Here is a 24,585-nt window from a genome sequence, read left to right on the forward strand (position 1 = left end):
TACAACCAAATCACCATAAGGTGCCTTTCTTTCTTTAAGTGTTTTTTTTTTTTTTTTTAAGTAATTTCAACATTTTCTTATAGGTGCAAGCAATGTAAAAAAATGATCTACTGTAAAAACATAATTTAGTCGCAAACATCAATTACTATATAGAATATTTTGTTTATATGATTTAGGCTACTTCTGTTTATTAAGTCTAAACTATATAATAATTATAATAATATTACATAATATGATCAAATTGAATTTCTTAATATAGTTGGATAATATTTGGATAATAACGACTTTATCTGAATATCAAGTTTGTGTGATGCTACATTTAAAATGCATGAAAGCAACATGATTGTTATGATTAAAGCAAACCATGATCAATGCATAATCCATAAATTAAACTACCTATGCAGATTCACACTGGTGCAATGTTTGTTCCAAGAGCATTGACCTCAGACATCAGAAGACATTCCCCATTTTTCTTCTCACACATTCTTGCCCACAGAAATCAGCGAGGAGGAGCGTCTGTCCCTCCGCTCGCGCCCAATGGAACAAAGAGCAGCGTTATCAATGTGCGCGCGTTCAGCCAATAGGAGCGCGTCTCTTCTGATGACGCGTCGCGGCGGCTCTGGTCTCTTCTCACTGCGCAGGAAGCGAGACGCGCAAAAGAGTCAGAAGTTAAACGCAAAGGTATCGCGGCTCGCGCAACAGCAAGCAGCAGCTTTACTGTAACCGCTCGGAGTTTCCCCGCGAATGCAAGAGGAACTCTTCGTCTCGAGCAGAATGAATGGTTAGTATCGATATGACTTTTTTTAATTCTACGAAAAACACTTTGCAATACGCGTTTAGATGTTTATCGCAGTCAAGTTTTTAATCAGATTGAGTTTTTGTTTTGATCTTTACAGACGTATTCTGCAACAACAAACGTTTAATTCTAGCCCACTTATATATTTTTTTTAATTATTCTACCAATTATATTATATCATAAGACTATTTTATAGTACTGTAGGCATTTTGTGAATTCTTGCATGCTTCAAGTTGATTTTTAAATTTAATTTGATTAATTTTACTGCTTGTCTTTTTGCGAAACACCCCTGTATTATGTTATGAACATTTTCAATCTAATGTAGTCCAGTGTAAACCCATTGACCCGTTAAGTCCATAGTTTTTTTTTTTTTTTTTAGAAAATGTAATCTTAAAAAAAAAAAAAAGTTTTATTTTAATATTCAAAGGAGATTTGTGTGAAAATCTGATGCAGTTTGTCTGATTTTGTTTAATTTGACGCGTGCTGTGAAGTTGTGACAGCCGGTGACCTGTGTCAAACAGTTGTGAGTTTATTGATCTTATGCACATGCATGTTTAAATGGGGATCATAAGTATAAATAATCCTTGTATTAATATAAATGTACCATCTTGAGAGCTGGGAAAGCTGAGTTCAGAAAAAAAAAAAGGTTTATTTAGGCTAGATCGCAAAGCAATGCAGTGAGACCTTGCAAGAGTGTTTGATGTCTGAGGGTCTTCAGATGTTTTTAATTAGGACCTGTAAAAAAATCTGTTTGTCCTGTTCTCTGGGGCGATGCTTTGAAAAAAAAAAAAAAAAAAAAGGGCAGGAGAACACAGAAAGTCACTTCAGTAGAGGATCGCCTAATCAAATTTTTATAGCATTTTCTCTTTTTTTTCCCCTCTCTCGCTACCCTCCCTCTCTCGGTTTCTTGATCCTGGTGAACGAGTTTCTCTTTGTCTGCTTCTTTGGAAACCACACCTCCCCCCAAAACGCAGCCGGCTCAGACACCTGAAGGCTAGACATAATGATCAACGCAGTCCCCATGAGTCTGGATGCCTGCCAGTTGTTTTCGCTCTTTTTTTTCACTACTTTGTCTCTTCTTCTGTTTTTTCCTCTTGCATCTCTTGCCCTGCACAATCAAGGGGCCAGCGTTCAGTGTTTGGGGCCAGTATGCAGCATGTGAGGGGCCAACTCTTCTGCAATGTATGGACCACGGAGAAAGAAGTCTGGCACACATGCAAAGAGAAGCATAAACAACGTCTCCTTGTGTGTGTGTGTAAGCGGGAGTCTTTATTCAACGTGCTATTCAAAATTGCATATCAGTTTTTTTTTGTTGTTGTTGTTTTTTTCCAAACAAGGCCTGTCATTTTACAGTGCATCTTTTGCTTTAGTATAGAGCAAGGTTGGTTTATTAAGATTGCTTTTCAGGATCCAAATAGCCTGTTTTGTCACTCTTGGTTTTCTTTAATCTGTGGATTAGACAGAGCGTTGGATTCTCAGCTTGTTTAAGTGCTTTGTCTTTGTGAGATTAAGGTTTAGCGCATGTGAAATCACATACAGTTATGAATAATAATGCAAGAATGAACGTGCGATGAGGAAAGCTGAAGGATGGAGTTGAGGGTTGATAAAACAACCTTTTTGCACAGCATCCTGAACAGTGTATTATAATTTAAAAGGAATTGTATGTTGAGGACTATTAAAGTCGACGAATGACTTTCTAAAAACCACCTTTTAGACAAAACGAAATTTAAAAAGAGAGGAAAAGCACAATTAATCTTTGTTTGTTGGATTTCAGTGCAGGGTTCATATGTGTTTAATATGGCAATGAAAAAAATAGATGCTTATTTTTATTAATTTTAGTATTTTTATTATTATTATTATCATAGATATGCTTACAACACCTGAATCTCTATTACGTTGAACAGTGTCTGTTTCATCATATTTTTTTTTTTTGAAAGCATCTTCCTGAATCAGTGTCCCAAAAATCGCCATTTTGTCTCTAGCTGGAGCACTTTGATTTGCTCGACGTGCAATATTTTGGACGTAGCCTGCTTGTGTTTTCTCACACAGCTCAGAGCCGACATGTTGGGAGTACAATGGCACTAAGTAGACGGCAGATCCTTTCTTTCTCACTCTCCTCCTCTGCCATAAGCCTTTGAAGGGGCATAATAAAAGGTTCAATAGAAGCAACAAGCTGTTTTTTCTCTCCTCTCACACGTTCTTTGGGCAGTCTACCTGCGCATGAATAGGAGGCCACTGAGACTCTCTGACAGAGGAAGAGTGTTTATTGAGGGCTAAAGGGCTCAATACAATCAGACAGCCTCACGTAGAGCACTGCACGGCTCGGGCGAGAGGCCATGGGCGTGTGTTCTCCCTACTGTCACACCCATCAACTCGAAACGTCTTTTTGGGCTGCAGAGGGGAAAATTTTATAAAAAAGCACATTGTGGATATAGATATCAAGTATGTTTTTAAGTAGATGTATTTTTGATCATCACAAGACTTTACTGGTTTCATGAAAAACCTTTAATATCCTTGGAATTTTTCCATTCCACAAAAGGTTCTTTATAGTGGAAGAAGGTACTTTAGATTTTTTAAATCTACTATGCACTAAGAAAAAAATGGTTCTTTTAAGAACTGTTCAGCCTGAAGGAGCCCAAACTGGCATCTCTGTTTTTTTTTTTTTAAGAGTATAAATCTAATCAATTATTCAACATTTTGAGGGACCAAAATAGAAGAGACTGTTAAATGCTTTTGTACCATCAACACAGATGAATTCTGGGAGTGATTCGCTATGCTAATGAGCAGTTTTGCTTTTCAGTTGCAGCTTTCGTTTGCAATCCTTTGCACAGTATAGCTGACTTAAAACAGAAAAAGAAAAAAGGAAAGAGTAACTGATTGTCTTCAGTGTGTTTTTTGGTAATAAAAAACACATTAAACCACTACTACTACACTACCACTACACTAATCTTGGTCTGGACATGTTTCTCTCAATGTAAAGGGTGGTTTAAAGAATAATTTGGCCCAAAATTAATCTTTTAAAAATTTTATTTAAGAATTCAGAATTTTCTTCTAAATTTTAAGATTGAACCTTTCTGTTATCAGTAAAATGGGTTTATACTCTACAGATATCCCTCCTAAAAATTTCTTTTTTTTTAATGAATATCTTCTTATGTAGCACACATAGCAGCTTTCAGTTCAGTATGCATAGAAATACTATCCATTATCTCAGCTTTACTTAAACTAAACCGCATTAAAGGAAAATATGTAATAATATTTATTCTTGCTGAATTATGGGGTGGAATTTGAATGGAGGGTTCTTGACTTATTCCTCTCTTGCGCTCAGTGTGAAAACGCGTCGCCGGGTAGAGGTTAATTGTTTTTAGATCTTTATGTGTCAAGAGAAAATGGAGAAACTGGTGCATAATTGAGCTCCTGTTCGTTTGAGTGATTATGGATTAATGCGCCTCTCCAAAGGAGAAAGACAGCGAGGGAAGAAGCGGAAAGAAAGGACGAAAAGACCCATGTCGTGAGCTGCAACCACAGGGGTTGTCTGGTCTTTTGAGAGCAAGAGGGAGTGGAGGCTTGTTTAGTCAGTGGCCCTTGGGGGCTTGACCTTTGACCTGTACTGTGCCCCTCTGTGCTCCAGGTGCAGGTCGGTTCTCCATGCTTTTTGTCACACACACACTCCAGAGGGCTTGGGGTAATGTTGCGTGATGCCTTTTTTATTTTTTGCTTGTATGAGGTGTGGCTGAGACCAAAAGGGTTGCGAAGGTGGGCGGAAGAACCTACTTTTTTTTTGTAGTGTTTGTTAAAACAGCCTTGAAGTTGTTGTTGTCATGTATAATTATTACAGTGCTTAATAATACCTGAGCAAATCACCTCAGGCAGTGTGTGATTGCTGCTTGATACTATTAATGTTCTTTAATAAAATGCCCGTGTGGGCCGAACCATCAGCGCAGCCCGGTAGTTAAGTGCTGTAAGGTTAATGAGGCAATTTACATACGTTCTGCTACCATCTGGACGCAGTAAGAGACAGCTGCTTGCTCTTATTTCATACTGTGTTTTGGGAGCTAACCCACAGAAATGTAATTCCAGTACATGCAGAGAGCTTGTTGAACACTTTTGACGTTGTCCCGTCAACACAGATGAATTTGCTATGCTAATGAACAGTTTTGCTTTTCAGTTGCAGTTTTCATTTGTAATCCCCCACACAGTAGCTGACTTAAAAAAAATGGAAAAAAGAGGTACTGATTTGTTTTTAATTAGTTTCTGAGTAGTGTGCGTGCTAAAAGTTCTTTCTTTATTTTTTTGCTTTAGCATGTGGTTATACATAAGGTTGCTTGTTATAATTAGTTGTGAACAAAACATCGAAAATACAAGAGCTTTTTAAAAAAGAAATTAAGTCTGAGCTCATTGTACATGGCGTGTACATGTTCAGATGAGTCTTTAATGGTTTTACAAGTCATTTATCACTGATTAAATGGCTGAAAGTGATCCAAAGAAGTAAAATGAGTACCACACAAGATATGACTTACCATAACCTTGAGATCTAGGTCACCAGTTTTAAATCAGAAGCTCTTTCACTTAGGGGTTCTTTAGCTGGCAGACCACTTAAAAAATAAGAATTGTATTGTATTGAACTCTTAACACGTTAGCTAGCTCAAAACAAACATTATCCTTCATTTGTAATTGATTACTAGATGGTACTTTTGTTTTTATTTCTTTAACTGGACAACTTCTTTTAGCTAAACTAAAATGCTAAGCTAAAAAGTTTGCTAGCTTAAGCTAAGAAGTTACATCATCAGTCAGTTCATTCGAGGTTGGTACTTTTCTGCAATTATAATGATTTATTTAAATCTGTTCTTAAGTCCTTCACCAATGGCATCGGTTTGAGAACTAGAGGTACTGTATGAAAGCCTTTGAAATTATGCTGTATCTTGTAGGCCAGCCAGCATTTTCAACAAACAATTTGCTTTACGCCAATTGCAGTCAATATCTTTCCTTAACAGTGACAAGAATAAATGGTCTCTGGTTCAGCGGGCCTCCTTATATACAGATAATTTCACACTTCTTCCAAGGACTGGACAAAGGACAGCCACTCTGCAATCGATAACCAAGTGAAAGAATGACCGAGGGCTGTTAAAGATTTGCAGTTTGGATCCGAAGTATAGGTAGACACGACCAGAATCCCCTCCGACAGCTGAAAGCAAATAACTGTTACTGTGCTATCCGTTAAATTGAAGAGATGGACCGTGAAAGGGGCAAGGCAAAACTGTGGAGTTGGTGGATTCCTGCTGGCTTTGTTTCAGGCTAGGTAGACTAACGGGAGTTTAAGCAGCAAGTGTCGAGGGCTCGCCCGCTGAAACCTGACAGCATTTTCCGACAGGCCGAGTGGAAGAGTGGAATTAATTCACTGTTGTCTCTATGTGCCGCTTGATTCTTCAAGCCTCTCTCAATCCCAGCGTTTTAAAAAATGATTCTACTCGCAAAAAAACATTGTGTTCGATTTAGCGGACGTGTTTGTTCCAGTCAGTAGATGGAAATTCAATCTCATTGTCAGAAGCTCAATCCAAGATGAAAGCCGTCAAATGCGCAGTTTTGACAAATTCAGCATTTGTCCGGTTTTGTGGCTCTATCAAAGCAGAGCAGCACCAGGGAGCCTTTATTTGATGTCAGTTGTGCTGCAATCCGTAAAAGATATAGTATCATTTTATTGTTCGGCTGTCCCTCGTTTCAAATCGAGACTCTGTTGTGTGATCCATTCAGTGCATTCCAGGGACCGGTCCAACTTTCAAGTTGCTGTTGATTCATTTAATGTCTTTGAACCCTATTCATAAGTTTTGCAAAGTGAGCTAAAGACCTGCGAGCAGTGAACTTCAAAGCACTTCCATATTGTACTTATTACAAGAAGTGCATCCAAGCATTAGTGGTTCTCATATCCAAAGCATTTATCCATAGCTAGCAGAAAGGAAGCTTAAGTTGGCAAGCAATTTGGCGTCAACACTTTGTGCTACGTCTTGCAACATTTCCACAATGAATAAACCACCAGAAGGTTACTTTCTGTTATCTCTATGGTGGCACATGCCAAATTATTGGTTCATAGTGTGCAGCTGGGATTGCCAGTTTCATTATCAGACTGTGTGTCGATTGCTTTCTGACCTGACTGAGACCGTTTGAAAAATGTGCCATACACAAGAACATTGATGTTGCTTGGGTACAGATGCCAGTTTGATGGATGTTTAATTGAGACATGGTGGACAATGAACTTGAAGCCCCCAAGGGACCACTCAATTAGTTTAGCACCACTGCTGAAGCCTCCCTGTTTTGTCCATTTGAGTACTGGGACTAGTAATCTCAAGAGGTTTTCATGGTCTGTTTACGAATGCATCCAAACTCCCTGTGGTCCTGCCCTGGTCACCTCCTAATTTGAGTTAAACAGTCCTTTTGAAAAGGTGTGTGACTATTATCAAGCTTCCCCCATTGACTTGTGGCATTGCCTTTGTTGGCATTTGCATTAGCATGGCTTCTGCTTGCACCTGAAGTCAAACCCACTTAGGGTGTAGTCATCAAATTTGAATTGTCATTGAGACATTTCACCATTTTCAACGTATTTCAACACGTCTTCCTAGTATAGAGCATTTACTTCTTTTCTCAGCTCCAATTTATAATATGCTGTATTGAATTTTATAATCCCCTAAGCCTTTGGGATCAAAAATGACAAAAAAGAATAGTTAAATATGTGTATTATACAAATGAATTGTTGTGATGTAATATGATAGATTTGGAAAGGACAAAAGAGCAATGTTTTTACAATCAGTATTATATGTCATTGTTTTAAAAATGCTTTTCAAATCCTTCCTGTGTTAAAGACTAATAATGTTAAGTACAATCTTGAATTATTCCACTCAAGGTTTATCCAGGGATTGCCTGAGGATTGTGGAATCAGCACAACCACTACAGGAGTGCTCATCTTCAGTCCAAACATTTGTCTTGCTGCTCTACTCACGATTACAAGTGGATGCGAATGATTTCTCTTGCGTTGTGGAAAATGCTTATGATTTAAAACCTAATACATTACGTATATACTCAAAATAACATACTCTGTGCTAGTATGTGAAAGCAAACGCTTTGAGCTATGCATACTTTGACCTCTCACCATTGCCACAGTGGGAGCTGTAGCGAGCCTTGGCATGATCTGTCTTCTTCTACACACTCCTCATGTTTATATCTACAGTAGCTACCTGAGATATAACTATCTAGCGCACATGCCTTAAATATGTTTCTGACCTACTCATGCGCTTGGGATTTTGCATATAGGCATAAGTCTAGAGAAACAAGTCTAAAATAAACATGTGGAGGAAGTAAACATTATATGTTTCAAAGGGGATGTCTAATGCTATTTCATGCATTCTGACTTATTTAAACTTCAAAAAATTGTATTCTTATGCTAAACATGACCAAATTCTCCAAAAAATTCATCGGACATATGACGGCATATTTATGTGACAAATACATTCCTTCAGGGTTCGTCAAGTTTCCGAAAGTTTTTCAGAGTATGGCTCTGTATGACATCATAAAGGGCGGAATTCCCTATATGGGCGCTTCTCCTGGAAGAGCGTGCACACATCAATCAGGGCGTGAGCAACAACAGCACACCCATCAATGTGCTTCAGTCGTTAATTTGTTAGCCATAGTTATTTTAAGTCAATAGAGTTTCTGTTCCCTTTTTATTTGTCAATGTCACTGCTTGCAGATGACCACTACGCAAAAGCTTTGCATGCTTGTGACTCTTAAGCTCCGCCCACGGCACGCCTCCAAGAGCTTGGCTGTTTTTGGAGAGAAGCATAAAGCTCTATCTGTCTCTTATTAATCTGATAAAGCTAAAGACTCTACAGGGATATGAATAATGCAATACTACTCTTGTAGGTACTCAAGTCAAGTTTAACATGAGATTGACAGAAACTGTGGATTATGTCCACTTTAAGGATTTAAGATGTTTAAAATCTGTCTGCATCTTTCCCAAAGTAAAGGGGTACCATAAACACTGGCACAAGTAGCACTATAATGAGCCTTAACGTGAAATACGACATACTCTTGAAGTGTCAATTTGTTAACAGCTAGCTAGTTAGTACCTGAATAAAGTCATGGTTTTAAGTTATCATGAAATCAAAATGGACATTTTTTTTTTTAGTTAGTGAGCAGTGTTCATTACAAATAATGCATCTATCTAAATCACTATAAAAAAAGTGCCCTGGTAATGTCTAATTAAAAACATTAACATCCTGGCCCCTTTGCAACAACATCTTTAATGACTTGAGTGATCGTAGCAATTAGCAAGTAACAACAATCCAATCAATCCCCAATGGACAAAATCAAGATATACGTTACAATGAGGAAGAAAAGACGAACAGAAATAATGTTCATTCCGACTTTAATGGCACAAACAGGTAACTCTGTGGGCCACTAGAGTACTGAGGTTTGTTAAAGATAAACACACATGTACAATTTGTCTGCATACTTGCTTATAGTATGTTTCTGGCTTTCCCATACCATTTCTACAGGCCAATTTGATGTTTCCAGAATATAGGCTTTATAATTTATGTTAATGTTAACATTACATAAACATTTTGCTACATAAAATAAGACAGAAGTCTAAAATGCTCTATGTGTTTGTTTCCGAACCGTTTTTAATTAGTTTAAATATGTTCGAAATCTGTTTGCATCTTCCCCAAGATAAATGGCTACCATAAACATGGATATTAAAATAAAACAGACCATAAAATGACTATTTAAATTAAAACCAGGGAAATTATGGTTTCTTATGATCTAATGGCGAAGGGAACTGGGCCACATGGGAAATAAAGGCACATGTATACAGCCTGAACGTCTTACTTGAATGTCTATCTTAGTAATGGGATGTTATGCAGATGTTTAGAGGAAATTTCGCGTTGTAGTTGTAAGCGAACTCAGGGAAGCATACAACACTTTAGCCTTGGATGTTTTTTCAAACTGGATCCTAGAAAGTGATGCATAGCTGAATTATTGATTCTTAGTGTAAATCTACAGTATCTTAGTCTTTTTTTGGAGGGCTTGTACACTGACGGACGCTTCATCTCCTACCCCCTTTTGAAGCCCCCTCTGGTATTGCTGAATTGACAGAACTGCAGGAATGGTCAGAGCTTTAAAAGGAGACACCCTCCCCGCTTCTCTCTCTCTCACTTTTCACGCTGTCTTTCCCGCTCTCGGTTTTTGCGGAGCTTGTACAGGCATGCCTGTCAACCCAAAGGATGGTGGATGGGGGGCGCCGAGAGAGAGGAGTGGTCTGGGGTGAACAAAGGCGCACTGTCACCGCTTTTCAGGGGTTCTGGGCTGTGCAGGGTGAGCGGAGAGCCAGGTGGGGGCTGGCGGGAATGGCAATTAAATATGAACGGTTGACCATTGAAACCGAACGTTGAGGAGGACAAGCGTTGAGTGTTCAAATGTATAGCCAGCCTCGAACGAGCTGTGGAAGCTCTATGTTTATCATTCATTGTGCAATATTTGCCTCATCCTTTATCTGTGCAGCTGTGGCCTAAAAAAAAAAATAGAAAGAGGGAGAGTGTGTTGAATAGCTGCACAGCTGCTGGCGATTTGATGAGCGTCTATTACCACTACAGAGTCATCCTCTTATGCTGAAGTCACCTCTCCACACAGTGTAATATAGAGCAGGGCAGGGCAAATGTTTGATTTGTCAAGCCTTGCTCATCCTTTCAGGGCAAAAACACAGCTGGTAGTCGCACAGTCACGAGTCTGATGACTGGGAGGTGTTGTACTGTCAGGACTTTTCTCCATAATACCCTTTGTACATCTTGCGGGTGCTGCGGGAAAGATAACGAAAAGGATTTGAATGTAATGATTGGAATCCGCAACCTCATCTCATCTTGTCAAATTGAGTTTTTTAAATGAAATGCACTGCCTTCTGCTTTCGCCTGACATTAGACAGTTCCATCTGGTGAAATGATTTTCTTATCGTTCTTCCTTCCCCCCCTCTGTATTTCAAAGGGTATCAAGACACCAGAAACAGCGCTAGAGCGAGGGAAGCTGTTAAAAGATGCAGTGTTGGGAGTCTTTTAACCTAGCCTGGTTCTTCTGGCGACTTGGCAGAGCTCACCCACCGAAGTCAGACCACTATGGGCCGAAGCTGACCGATAAAGGTAACGAATTTATCTCCAAGGACTTGTGGTGAACTTGAAATGCACATTCTGTGTCCTCAAATGGCTGTTCAGCAGAGTCTGCAAACGTGCATGTGTGTGTGTGTGTGTGTTGGGCATTTTGCCATGTGATCCAGGTGCAGAACATGTCGTTTCTTCTCTGGCTCATCCTGCACGCTCAGGCGTCAGTTCCTTGACTGATTATCTGTGCCTTCATCTAACCTCGTCATGTTAAACCGACATCTGAGACTCCCTGTATTTTACTCACTGCAATTACCTCACCGCAAGGCAATATGACTACTATTATGAGCTAGTCTGGAACAATATGTCATCTTTAGGGTTAAGAGATGCAGCACAAGAATTTAATTTTGAAATATAGCTATTCCAAAACTTTGCTGACGATGAAGATGTCTGGAATTATGTAAAAGTTAGTTTGCAGGTAGTCTAAAAGAGTGACCATTAAACACGAGCATGCAGTGATTTGTAGCTGCAGCAAGGAATAGTTTAACCAAATCACTGCCCTTTATATCGTTCCAAAACAGTGGGATTTTTTCGGCTTAATGCAAAATAAACATTTATGGATAATCTTTATAGTGAACATGTCTTTTGGACTCCAAAAAGGACAAAAAAAAAAAAAACGCCATGAAGTATCATAAAAGTGATCCAAACGACTGAATAGTCTTCTGATGCCATATACTTCAAAAATTTAAATTGTTATTCGCTGAAACTCTTGTCGCTGGTTGGAAGTATTGACACCAAACAGGATGCAGTGTACAGAGTTACTTTTACAGTGCTTTTAAAAACATTACAGACAGTTGTTGTGTAAAAAGCGGTGCAAAACAACAGCATGATGGTTCTGGAACGACATGAAGGTGAGTAAATAATGACATAATTTAGTTTTTCTGTGCATTGCTCATTTAAATGTTGTTTGTGTGCAATATTTATTTTTATTTATTTTTTTACAGCTCTGCCCTTAAATCCAAAAATATCATATTTACTGATCAGCCGTTTCATTTAAAGTGTTTGCTTTTCTCCAGGGCCAAAAATGTTGCATTGTGCTGCCAGTTAGTATTCCCAACACAAACTCTCAGCCACTTCGACTAAGAGTATTCTTTATCCAAACTAAAAGCTTGAGTAAATTATCTCTAGTCTGTCAAGTGGTCAGACAGACTGGCCCTGTAGGATTATAGGTAACACGGAAAAGCTTGATGGCCAGAAGGCTATAATTTCTTCTTCCTTCTCTATCCCCCATTGGACCCACCCTCCCTTGCTCTCGTCCCTTGTAAAAGTCTCAGCAGACTCTTTCTATATTTCCTTATTTCCCCACTCCACCCTGTTGTAGACCTCCACACGCCTCAACAAGTGTTTAAAAGCTACTTTTATTCCCTCTGGCGACAACCTCTCCAGCTGTTGTGTTCCTGGATGTGATTCACTCAGCCGTTTGAGTCCTTTTCTCTCGCACCTCAGCCTCATCCTCTCCTGCTGTGTTAACAACACACCTCCAGCCTTTGACTACTGTTGCATGGCTGGGGAATCCAACTGAAAGCTCCCTCCAAATAAGTGAGACTGGACACGGGGGTTGGGGTCTGTTATTGAAAGCACTAATTGAGAATGCTAAAACTCTGCCATTTTAGTTATTCCTCTTACTTATTTGTAAGAGTTCTGCCTCAAGTCTTCACTCCCATGCTGGGAAGCCCCAAGGTCCACTCACCCTATTCTACGCACCCAGCAGGAGGGTAGCAGCTAGCATGCTAGCTGGTTTTTGCGAAGCTAACGGTGCATTTCATGGCGTATTAGCAGACATGGCCCTTAGAGAAGTTTTATAAAATCACACTGCAGCGGGACGGCTAACGTTGTCCTGTGGTAATTGGCACAAGCTTGGTGGGTTTTAGAGCTGTCAAGGAGGATTTTAGGGACGGTTGAATGAGTGCTGACAGATGAAAATGTCTGAATTTATATAAACGCCTGATTACTTACAGTTACGTATTTGGTTCTTCGTATTTGCCTGTAGTATTCCACTCTGTAAGTACGTTTATATGCACTTTTTGCATAGTCCAGCTAAAGTCTTTGTCTTTCTGTTCAAGTTTATGTGACGTTAATAATATTTAAATAATGTTCTAATCACAACTAGAAAACTGGACATTTCAGGTTTTTAGAAATACTTCAAAACAATGTTCGCACAACATTTTTATAATCTACGTTGGTTAACTGCTTCAGCACCACAGGCCGAAGTGTTCCTATAGCTCAACTGGCTAGCATGGCGCTAGCAACGACATGGTCATATGGCCAAATGTATATCTTAAATGCACCGCTTTGGATAAAAACACTGATTATAAATGTAAACATTATAGCACATGGGCTAACCCTTAGCCTGTGTTGCATATTCATATTTTAGTACTGGAAAATAGAACTGAATATTGTCTGGAAATTGTGTATATTTTTGTAAGTGGGAGGATAGTTAACCTGCTACTTTACAGCATGCTAAATGAGCGTGTTTCCTGGGCCTGTGCTAATTAGGTAGCTGGACTACAGGACCTGAGCGATAGTTACCGGCATGAAAACTGGATAGCTTTGCTACCTCCGAGAGCTTTGCCAGGCCCACGGGCACTTGACCAGAGAGAGATTATCTGGCCTTTCGTTCCTACCTGCCTGCCAATGTAAGCACAGCCAACCATTTCACTTATCACCGGAGGTAAAAAACCACTGGCGAACCACATTGTGTCTTTATCTTGGTGATTCGTACTGTAGCGTTTGAAATGATCGTAGCATTTTAGGCAAACCTAGATGGAATGTGAGAACGTTATTCCTGCTAAGTTCACGAACACTTGAAATCCTCGGCTCTGTGGAGGCTTGTTTTGGACAAAGTGGTGTTCAGTACATTCCTGACTTGTTTCTTTCATAACGTGCTGAATCTTCAGATGGACTGAAAGCACTTTAGAGCCCAGGGTTTGTGAAGGGATAAAAGACTCTTCACATGACTGTGTTTATAGAAAGACCTGGAAAATCTCCTCAATATGGGACCTTTCTGTAGGAACTTTGTGTATATTCATACCCATGCTTGCCTTGTACACAAAGAAACTGCCATGTCTTTTTTAATTAGATATTGATATTCTCCATATAAATCAAGCACTAGGTGAAGATGTCTAGTCCAAACAACCAACATTGTAATCCAAAAATGATAATATGAACAATGATACAAAAGGCCCTCCTTGCCCGTAATGCATTTAGAGAGATAAATGGTCTCAAAGAGATTAAGTCGGTACCACCACGAGCCAAAGCGGTATAAAATGTGCTCATCACACTCAATTTGCCTAGCAAATTTGTAGCCGTTAATGCTGCTGTGGGAAAATATATTGAGTTACTTACCACCTTGTGTCTTTGCAGCCCAGGAGCTGCTCACGCGAGTTCAGGGTCATTACCCTCGCTGTCAATGACAAATGGAGCTTGATAGCATCTGCGCTTAGCTACAATGGAAACAGATTAATACCTCGGGGTGAAACTTAGCATATTATGAAGAGGAAGGAGGGGGCGATCGCACCCTTTACTGTTTTCTTTCAGCGTCCCCGTGTTTTGCAGCCTGAATAGTTGTTGCTCTTAAATGAGCTCGTTTTAATGGATCATTTGAAGATTTCGAGGGGAAACAGTTTGTTTGGATATGCTAAGAAGATGAATGTTTCTAAGACAAAAGATGAATCATTAAAGTGTGGGGGGGGGGCTATGTTCTCCTGCTACCCTGCACTTTGCCTCCTGCTTCGTGACTGTCCCTGATATTGTCATTGTAAATTACAGACTATCAGAGGCCATGGAGCGTCTTGTTTTGGGAGACAGTCTTTTATTACAGCGTCTCCGAATTTATGATGTCCTTTCATCTTAAAAACGTACCTCTGAATGCTCCTGCTTACAAGCCATAACATTTCTTACGTCAAAGGTGTTTACGTTGTGCTTGTAGGCCTGTGAATTTCATAGATGCTTTTATCTTTATATATTTATTGTATGTTGTTTTTTAGTATATTTACCAGTGTGGGAATTGAACCCACGACCTTGGAACACAAAATACAGGTTTACAAATAAAAATTGCTACCTCGCAGATGTGTTTTTTTTAGCCCCGGAAATGTTTACACATTAATCGTATAACCTTGTTTTTTAGTTCTGAGCCTTTCTCTCAGATTTCTGTAGGTTTGTTTTAGATAAAATTGAAGATGGTAGTAATTTTATCTTGGAAAATGGCATTGTAAATGCTGGAAATGTCTATTTTCGATATAAGGTTTGGGTGTGTAATAGCTGGTTTTCACTGTGTTGAATTTGTACTCTGTATAAATCTTGAAGCACAAATGATGGAGGTAACTGCTGTTATGTCGACGTACTTTCAAGTCAACGGCACTCCCAGAAGATGGAGACAATTAAAACATCTAAGGCCTTGTTTAGACAGCTAATCTGGGTGGTCCAGAGCTTGGGCGACAAGTTACAACTGGTTAACACCACAATAAAGTCTAGAAAAAAATGAATGAGTATGTATGGAGGCTGATCTGCAGAAGTCATGCCACTGTGTAGATATTTGGGGTTTTAAATGTTTAATTAAAACATTAAAATCATCTCAGTTTCATGCATCGACATTGATGTTATTAAATTATATGTATTTCTAGACTGTTGTGCACTGTAAGGTTTCAGAGCAGTTTGTGGGTGGTCCTTGTTTAGGTTTCTGGCTTGTGCATATATTAGCTGGTGGAAGACTATTGCAAATTGCAAACCACAAGAAGTTTCCAAAATAAAAATGTTCCTCAAGTTGTCAAGTAGATGAAAGCTTGGAAAATGAAACCGGATGACTTAACATTATTCAATTCAGTGCTTCACATGGGTGTTGGAGTTGTAGGCATCTGTGATTTGAGCAGATTAAACAGATCTTTATTAAAACTGATTTTAGGGGCTTCAGTGTGCCTGGAGAGCCAGCAATTCGTAGGACAGATTTAGATTCTTAAATGTTTCTCCCATACTGTGATGAGATTAAATGATGGAGACTTCCGTCGTCTTGCATTTTTATCCTACAATTAAAAAAAAGTATCAGATTTGTCAAGATACCAAAGTCTGCTGTCGACATTTATAATTATAAATGCTATAATTGTAAATGTTTATAAATGTGAGCAATTATAATTAATTTCATAATTTTAAAATGATCAAACTTTGTAACAGCATAGAGCTGATCTTGCTTATAGTATGTCAACAATTGTCCTAGTTTTCTTCTTCTTCTTCTGGTGTGGAAACATCAAATGTGTAGCTGATTTATTACATCTGAGCTCTTAAAGAGAAAGATCTGAGCAAAAACAAATCCTTTGGTTCAACTTTTGGTTTAATTTTTGGTCAGGATCAATTTATTAAATATGATTAAATATTATTTTTCTATACAGATTTTATGCCAGAATACAGTTTTATTTGACATGACTTTGGACACCACAAAAACAAGAGTTGATATACCTATTATTATGATTATTATTGCTTTGCTAAATATGCCATAAATATTTCAAACATTTACATTTATTTATTATAAAACAAGCAAAATATTCACTCATTGTCATTTCTAAAACTTCAATAGATTTAATTTCTTAATTATTTTTCAGACCGATTTTATGCCAAAATACAGATTAGTTTGATTAGATACACTACCTTTGAAATCAAACGAAGAGAAATGTTAAACTTATATTATCATTATTGCTGTCCTAACAATGCATTTAAATGTATAACATGTTTAAATGTAAACTTCGCCCTTAATTTGTCTCCAAGTAAAAAGCTAGTTTTGCCCTCAGTGTTTCAGAATGAATTTATGTAGTTTCAGCTCTTGTCTCCCAGGTGCTCTTTGTGTCCGACAGCGCCGTAGAGACTTGCATGTTTCACATGTTGTCAGTCTCCTTGGCTCCTTCTTTTCATCTTCTGCCTCTGCTACATGTGAGATTGGGCATCACTGTGTTCCCACATGTACCTGGCATTTGAGATATCGAAGGTTGACTGCCATCTGTCCTAGCAGGCTAACACAGACGTTTCTCACTCAGGTGAAGCCGCTTGGCTCTGAGCAGCTTTATCTGTGACACACAGAGGCCGAATGTGTTAAAGGAGCACACAAGGAAATAGTTCAGTCTTTTGAAATTTTATCTTTAACCCGCCTATATTTTGAATGTTTTGTTTCAACGTGCAGCTGCAGTTTCTTCAAAAGCTGCTTGTAATGTTGAATTGGGAGAATTCATTTGACTGAATTGTTTATGCAAATCATGGTTGAATCGGTTGAATTTGCAAATGATACTGTATCACACTGATAAGAACAGATATAACTTACCACTGCTACCTAATAGCATTCAAATTATAATCATGTGATTCATTGCAAGTGGTTATTTTCAAACTTCCTTTAATACTATTCTGCGATACATTGTTAGACCACTAGGCTAATGATTTATGGTCTCAAATCACACTGCAAAAATAAATGATTGTTTAATTTATTTAGTTGTTTAAATATCTTTTTCAATTTCATCTTTTTATCTTTTGGATTTATTCATTTTCATTTCATTTGTATCTTTTTCATTTTTCAGGCATTTATTTCCGTCTCATTTTTATGTTTAATTTTGTTCATTCATTTATTTTAGTTTCATTTGGAGCTGTTATTTAATTATTTGTAACTTTATTTATTTGTTTAATTTCAATTCATTTGTATTTTAATTCATTCATTAATTCATTTTCATCTATTTTTTTATATTGATTTGTTTAGGTTATTTTAATTTCCTTTGTATATTTGTTTTATTTATTCTTTCATTCTTTTTCAACTCATTTTGTTTCGAATGTATTTTTCATCCATTCATTAACTTAATTTTCATTTCGATTTTTTATTGATTTTTTAGTCTTATTTTTACATTCATTTTCATTTAATTTGTTTCATTCATACATCCATTCATTTATTTTCATCCCACTTTATATTTTTAGATTTATTCATTCATTTATTTTAATTATATATGAAGGCCTATCTTTTTCATTCATTCATTCATTCAATTCATTCATTTTTGTCTAATTTTCATCTTTTATATTTATGTATTCATTAATTTTCATTTCTTGTCATTTTATTTATTCATTCATTCATTTTCATTGTCTTTCATATTTATTTATCTTTTTTAACAAATAATGTTATCTTATCTGAGATATTATGACTTGTGTTCAGAGAATATATCATTTTGAAGGAAGTTTACTTTTCTTGCCTCACTGGCAAATTGTTTAAGCATAACTCTTACAAAATGTATCAGAATTGAGTAAAGCAGAACTCCTGCCAAAAGTTTACGGGCTTCCCTCAGACTGACCCCTCCAAGTCTAGAATTTGTACACACCGTGAGTGTTTGCAAAAGGAAGTCCAGAAGTCTTTCAACTTCTTTCCAAAGTGCTTGGAGAAATCCTTCACGTCCTCCACGCCCTTCAATGATTTGTTACAAAAAGAGAAATGAACCAAAATGCAACGGCTCCTCGTGCACTTTTCCCTCTAAACCTCAGATATGTGGCTTAAATCTCCTCAGTCTATTAAAATATCATTCTTCTACCATATATTATGAAAGTGATTTGCCCAAAAGAGGCCATTTTGTTAAACGTTTTCCTCTCTCTCCCCATCTCTCTCAGGTCCAGACATGAAGGAGACAGCGTCTTGTCTGTGGCATCTCACAATGAGAAGAGCTTTCAGCGTGTCGCGAGGTAATTACTCTCCTTGAGGGAGGGCCAAATCTTTTTATTGTAATTATGTCAGAGAAATGAAGAAGCCTGCTTGTGAGATCCTCAAACATTGTCTCAACGTATTTGGGGGGAGTTATGTGTGTACATAATACCCCAACATCACATTCCCAGCCAGCTATCACATTCACTTGTGTTTAGACCGTCAGGATAATGATGTGCTAACTCTTGTGAAACTGTATCGTAATGTGTGTGTGGGTCTACAATGAAACCCGTGGCCCCATACACTCGACGGCGACCGTTCCATCCACACAATAGAAAAATATCCTGCTTCTCTCCATAACAACAGCCCTGCTGAAGTGGCAGGATTAGAGCATGCCAGTCCCGGCCAGGGGTTACCATGGGAAAGATCCTCCCTTATTCTGGATCTTTTTTCCATTTACTCCGCCGGTCGGGGATCGAGGTTTTATGTGCTTACACTATCATGGTTTGGCCCATTAATTCACATCTGCAATTATAATGTCCAATTAGAGGCCAGGTTGTCTCGCCTTTGTGTTACGAAGTCAGAGGGGGTTGGAAATTAGCGTAATTTTGGACTGAAAGGGGCATCGGCTTGTATTGTGATTATTTTGTGCCCAATAGCAATCAAGTGATGGTAGGGTAGTAAAGATTGCTGAAAGAAATTAAGGAGAGTCACAACATGGACACAGGTATTGAGGGACTGGAACGCCACATGAAGGTACTGTAATGTTCGGAACAGAAATCGCAGCTCTAACGAAAATAATACTTGGTTTTACTACAGTGATCATGGTCTAACTATATGGTGTAAAAAACAGTAACTACAAAAATAACCATAGTTTTACTACAGTGATCATGGTCTAACTATGGCTTTTGTAGAAACAGTATAGTGACTACAAAAATAACCATGGTTTTACTACTGCAATTGCAGTAATACCGTAGGAATACAACATAGCCATGGTTTTACTACAGTAACAAGTTTTGTAGAAAAACCATGGTAACTACAAAAATATCATGATTTTATTACAGTAATCATGGGCTATTATTTTTGTAGAAAAGCTATATTGACTGCAAAAATAATAATGGTTTAACAGGAGCATTTACTGTAAAACCATAAAAACAAAACAAAAAATGAACCATGGTTTTATAACAGCATCTAGAGCTTGGTAAATGTAAAACTGATTATGGTTTTACTATGAGAGTGACTCATTTATACAGTGGAAGCAGTTCATTTATTAAACTATTTTATCATTAGCACTTTGTGCCATCAAAAATACAGTCAAATATTATGTATGCAGTGCAGTGGGATCCGAAAATCTGACAAGATATTGAAAATCTATGATTTTTCTTTATTTTTTCCTGTTCAGTTAAACCTAGGTTTTATTGAAGCCTAGTGGTTTATTGACATGTTCTCTCTCCACAGTACCTACTGTTTGAATAAAAATAGCCAAAAAAGCACACGTGTGTATATAATCTCTCATCGAAGGTGTTAAGATCGCAGCGGTAGAGGCTGCCAAGCTGCGCGGCGCAGGCCTCTGAGGAAACCAGCGCACAGCAGTAAATAATCCAGAAAAATGATTGTGTCTACAGTGGAGGAGGTGGGAGACTAACGAGCCCACTGTTACTCAAACTGTCATTAGCTTCCTGCTCTCTAAGAGCCTCCCACATTTCACTTGAGGGAAATTTAAATACAAGGAGCACAGAACACGCACCTAGTGCACCCGCTGCTCTGCTAGCTTAGCCGCTAATGTTGTGTTTTTTAATCTTAGCTCTGTTAGCATGAAATAGCATGACTGCTAATCTTTAAGAGAACATTTTGGTTCCAGTATAAGCTATTTCCAGTGTACAATAACTTAACATAGCTTCTATTAGTTTTTATTGCGCCAAAAAAGCTGTTTTAACATAACAACAGTACAGCTCCCACTTTGGACTGTTAGCATAGAAATATCACAGTTGCTTCATATCCAATAAATATGCATTCATTGCATTCTTAATACATTTTTCACATGACTACTTTAAGATTTTCAGTAACATTTTAGACTTTTTAGCTCTCTCCAGTAATTTAACGAGCACATCGGTTCTTTGAAGACTGGCAGTTTATTCAATGGTTCTCCTTCACGAGAAACATCTAACTCAACATGCCGTGAGAGTCCATTGGACTTGGAGAACTTGCATCTTGTGACATCTTCAGTAACTTTAGATGACTAGAAGAACTTTATTAAACATTATATTGTAGAACACTCTGTTTGTTAACATGTGGTGCAGACTTAGTCACTATGGCTGCCTGTCATAATAAAAGTCTCTACTAAAACCGCTATTTCCAAAGCAGTTTCATAAGCTTCAGAACACTTGGAAATAATTAAATACGCTTTGAAATATAAACTGATTTAATAACTTTTTAGAAGTTAGCTTTTACCTCTTGTCACTTTATCACATAATTTATTTTTCAAAAAGGCACTTTTAACATAACAATGAGACTTCCTTATTTTCCCTGCTATGACATTGCGAGATGGTGTTTATGCAAGCAACCGCAGTTAAAATCTATCTTATAATGTTTCACAATCCCAAAAATTTGTGAAACAGACCAAAAAAAAAAAAAGGTCATGACTTCAGATGTCCATGATGGAACGATTTTCAAGCTTATTGAGATGCTATCCTAGCATGCTAATATATATCCACAAAGCTATTTCGTATGAAATCTTTGTGCATCCTTTTCACAGGCCTGTGGGCTTCCTGTTTGTCAGTAAGCTTCAGTTGGCCATTCATCAAAACACACACAGTGTTTTTGGACTTTGAACGGCTGCATGTCTGGTATACATCAGTGTAGATATTTTTGTCTGCCTGATATGTGAGGAAGCCATGTTTTTCAGTATCACCAAAGCATGCAATTAGAAGCCGTGGCATATGTGTGTGTGCGATGTCCTCCTCCTTCGTCCTGATAGAGGCCTCTTGTGTGAAGATCTTACCGACCCAATTACTGTAATTATGATGATCAAAGTGAGGGTGTTGAAGAGAAGAGAGCGGCAGTTAAGTCAAAGTGTGGCAAAGTATGTGTGTGTGTATTATTTGCGTGGGGGTAGGGGTGTGGTTAGCTGTTTGATTCACACCCATCATCTGTTTAATGTACAGATTCGTTTTCACCACAATCTCTTTCTTTATGTGTGTGTGGGTGTATGTGTGGGTGTCTTGGCAGTTTCCAAAGTTGGTTCAGAAGATACATTGGATGAGGTGGGGGCCAAAACACTCCTGGAGACTTATCCTATCCTGCACCACTGTAAAGGTAAGCGTTAATGTTCAGATGGCAAGAGCACATAATATGTATACTGACTTAAAGAGATTCAAAATGAAAGATGACAATTCTGATTACTCACCATCAAGTGGTTCCCAATCAAAAATCTGTACGAGTCTCTGTCTTCAGTTGAACACACAAAATATAGATGTTGAAGAATGTTGGTAACCAAACAGTTTCTAGTCCCCATTGACTTATATAAAAATACAATGAAAGTCAGTGGCTACCAGCATCTGTTTGGTTACCAACATTTTTTTTTTTAAATGCATGCAGGTTTGGAGCAACATGGGTTGAGTAAATGATGACAGTATTTAATTTTTTGGAGAATTATCCTTTAAAGGTGCACTCATTCTTTTCCCCCCTTGTTAAAAGTTATACACAAAAAGAAATAGTGCTTAACAAATATTACGAAACAGTAAAAAGTAAATGTGATTTTAAAAGACATAATCAGTAGCCCAATAAAAGCTTTTTTATTTTAAATGGAGTGGGTTGCCTCATGGAGGCTACCACTTTAAGACACTTTCCTGCTGAAAACTAGTTATTTTAACCATCCTATTATTGCAAACTTTTACTTGCTGAATATATTGTTCATAGTGAACTATGAAAACAAGCATTTCTTCAATGGTATTAGTAAGTAAATGTTTTTGGTTTCGCATCAGGCTACATCCATAACACTGGATGTCAGTATGTCATGTTATAAATTGCAACTAGCACAATATAAACCAAAAAAAAATACTGAGCGCGCCTTTAAAGTATCTGCTTTTTTCTCACCTTTTGAATAGACTTAAGATAATAGTTCTTATAATGGATCCTTTTCAGTATTTATTGAATAATAAATTATAAGTTTCATATGAATATGCTACAGATCTTCCATATAACATCTGTTCTCTTTTGTTGTTTCCTTTTCTTGCTTTCTCTGTCTATCTGTTACTGCTTTCACTTGCATTAAGGGCAGATGTGCTATATTTAAGATATAGATACTGAATTTAATCATTTTTTTACAGCAAGACTGTGTTTGCTTTATAGTCATGTTAGCAAGACTGTGTTTGTTAAAAGCCATCACCAATGATGATGTGTATGTCAACTCTATTTTGAATTACTTGTATATTCACTTAGCAACAACTTCTGTATTGTATTTTCAAATGAAAAAGAATATTGAACTGGAAAAAATGTTGGGCGGGGCTTGATTTAATAGTGAAGAAATTATCAAATATCATTGGTTCATATGTTCGCCCCTCCCATATGGCCTTGATTACATCAGCAAAAAATATTTCAGTGCTATTACATCTCAACTAAAGATTATAAAAACTGTAAATCTAATTGTACATTTTTTATAGTGCACAATAAGACAAAGGGGAGTAAATAAAGTCAATTGTTTTGTTATGTTGTGTTCCCAAACCTTCAAAAGGGCATATAAGTTTGAGAGCAGAATTCATTGTGTTGTATTTTGGAGTAGGTGACCTGTGCTATGTCCTTCCAGCATAGAGAGGTGGGATGCACCCGCTTGTCTCCACAGTGACCTCTGCGCAAACTGTCAAGTCGACTCACCATCAGGCCACCGTTTGCCTCAGTGAACATTCAACGCTGTCGGTGAGTTTAAGCTAAATAGAAAAAAACCATCGACCGTTGATTGTACCCTGCGGCCGAGCCCCACCGAGCCTCGTCTCTCCCCACCGCGGGCAAAGACGAATTCTAGCATGGACTCCTGGAGACACAACGGTTTTTTCTTCCAACACTACTGGCAGCCTCGGACGGTGCCTGAAAAGTTTGACTTTGAAAACTACGACAAAAGGTCACAATCAACATTCATTGCTGTCGGTGGGTTGGACAGTTAAGGAAAGCTCACTGAACAATGAATGCAACTGTGTCCCAGATTTCCTTCTCGCAATGTGCCATCGGATATAAATATTAACTGACAGAGCTGGATATACTCATTTGCTCATCTGAGTTTGTTTGTGGCTCTTCGACCGAGAACACCATGTCAGAGGCCCCTTTAAGGCCAATGAATGTTTCCTTTGTATAATAAATAAAGACAAGACCTATCCAAACCCTGTGCAAGCCTAAATTTTTGTATTGTTTGATTTGTTACAGGTTTCCATAGGCCTATATAGTAACTAAACTTACCATTAAACAGTTAACAGGTTTTTACAGTAGCATTTTCGCAGTCTTTTACAGTTAAAACTGCAGTCATTTGTATTGTGTATGTGTGTCTATGTATCTGTTTATATGTCTTTGGCTGTGTGTGTAGAGATAATTACACTTTTATGTGATTATACAGCGTGTCAAATTCAGTACCATTTTTACACATTAACCCACCATCTTGTAATAAATGGCTGAAGGAAACTGCGAATATGTGGTTAAGCGCTCAATAAATAAACAAAATAGCTTAAAATACACATCTTATTTAAGAGTTATTGCACTTGAGCTATAAGTTCAAGGCTTGTGAAATCATCTACACGTCTCGTTTGAGCTGAACTAAACCGATCACGGTGAAATCAGAGGAGGATAGCACGCTGCATTTACAGGCCGTATCTTAATTAGAGGCTAACGGTTTTACTGTCCGTTTCTAGGCCAATCCAAGATTATGTCACATTGCCGGTAGTTTATGAAAAATTAATCCAAAT

General features: G+C 37.9%; 1 long non-coding RNA gene across 2 annotated transcripts; it reads left to right on the forward strand.

Annotated features, from left to right (window-relative positions):
* The first annotated feature begins 661 nt into the window (after positions 1–661).
* On the forward strand, positions 662–24,004 carry LOC113064982 (uncharacterized). 2 transcript variants are annotated; one of them, XR_003278916.1, is made up of 5 exons: positions 662–781; positions 10,820–10,971; positions 18,607–18,678; positions 21,866–21,952; positions 22,912–24,004. It is a non-coding gene; the product is annotated as an uncharacterized LOC113064982 (long non-coding RNA). The 2 variants fall into 2 exon arrangements; XR_003278917.1 differs by having other exon boundaries at positions 22,917–24,004.
* Positions 24,005–24,585: the final 581 nt, after the last annotated feature.

This window comes from Carassius auratus, chromosome 47 (assembly GCF_003368295.1).
Source record: "Carassius auratus strain Wakin chromosome 47, ASM336829v1, whole genome shotgun sequence".
Taxonomy (NCBI): Eukaryota; Metazoa; Chordata; class Actinopteri; order Cypriniformes; family Cyprinidae; genus Carassius; species Carassius auratus.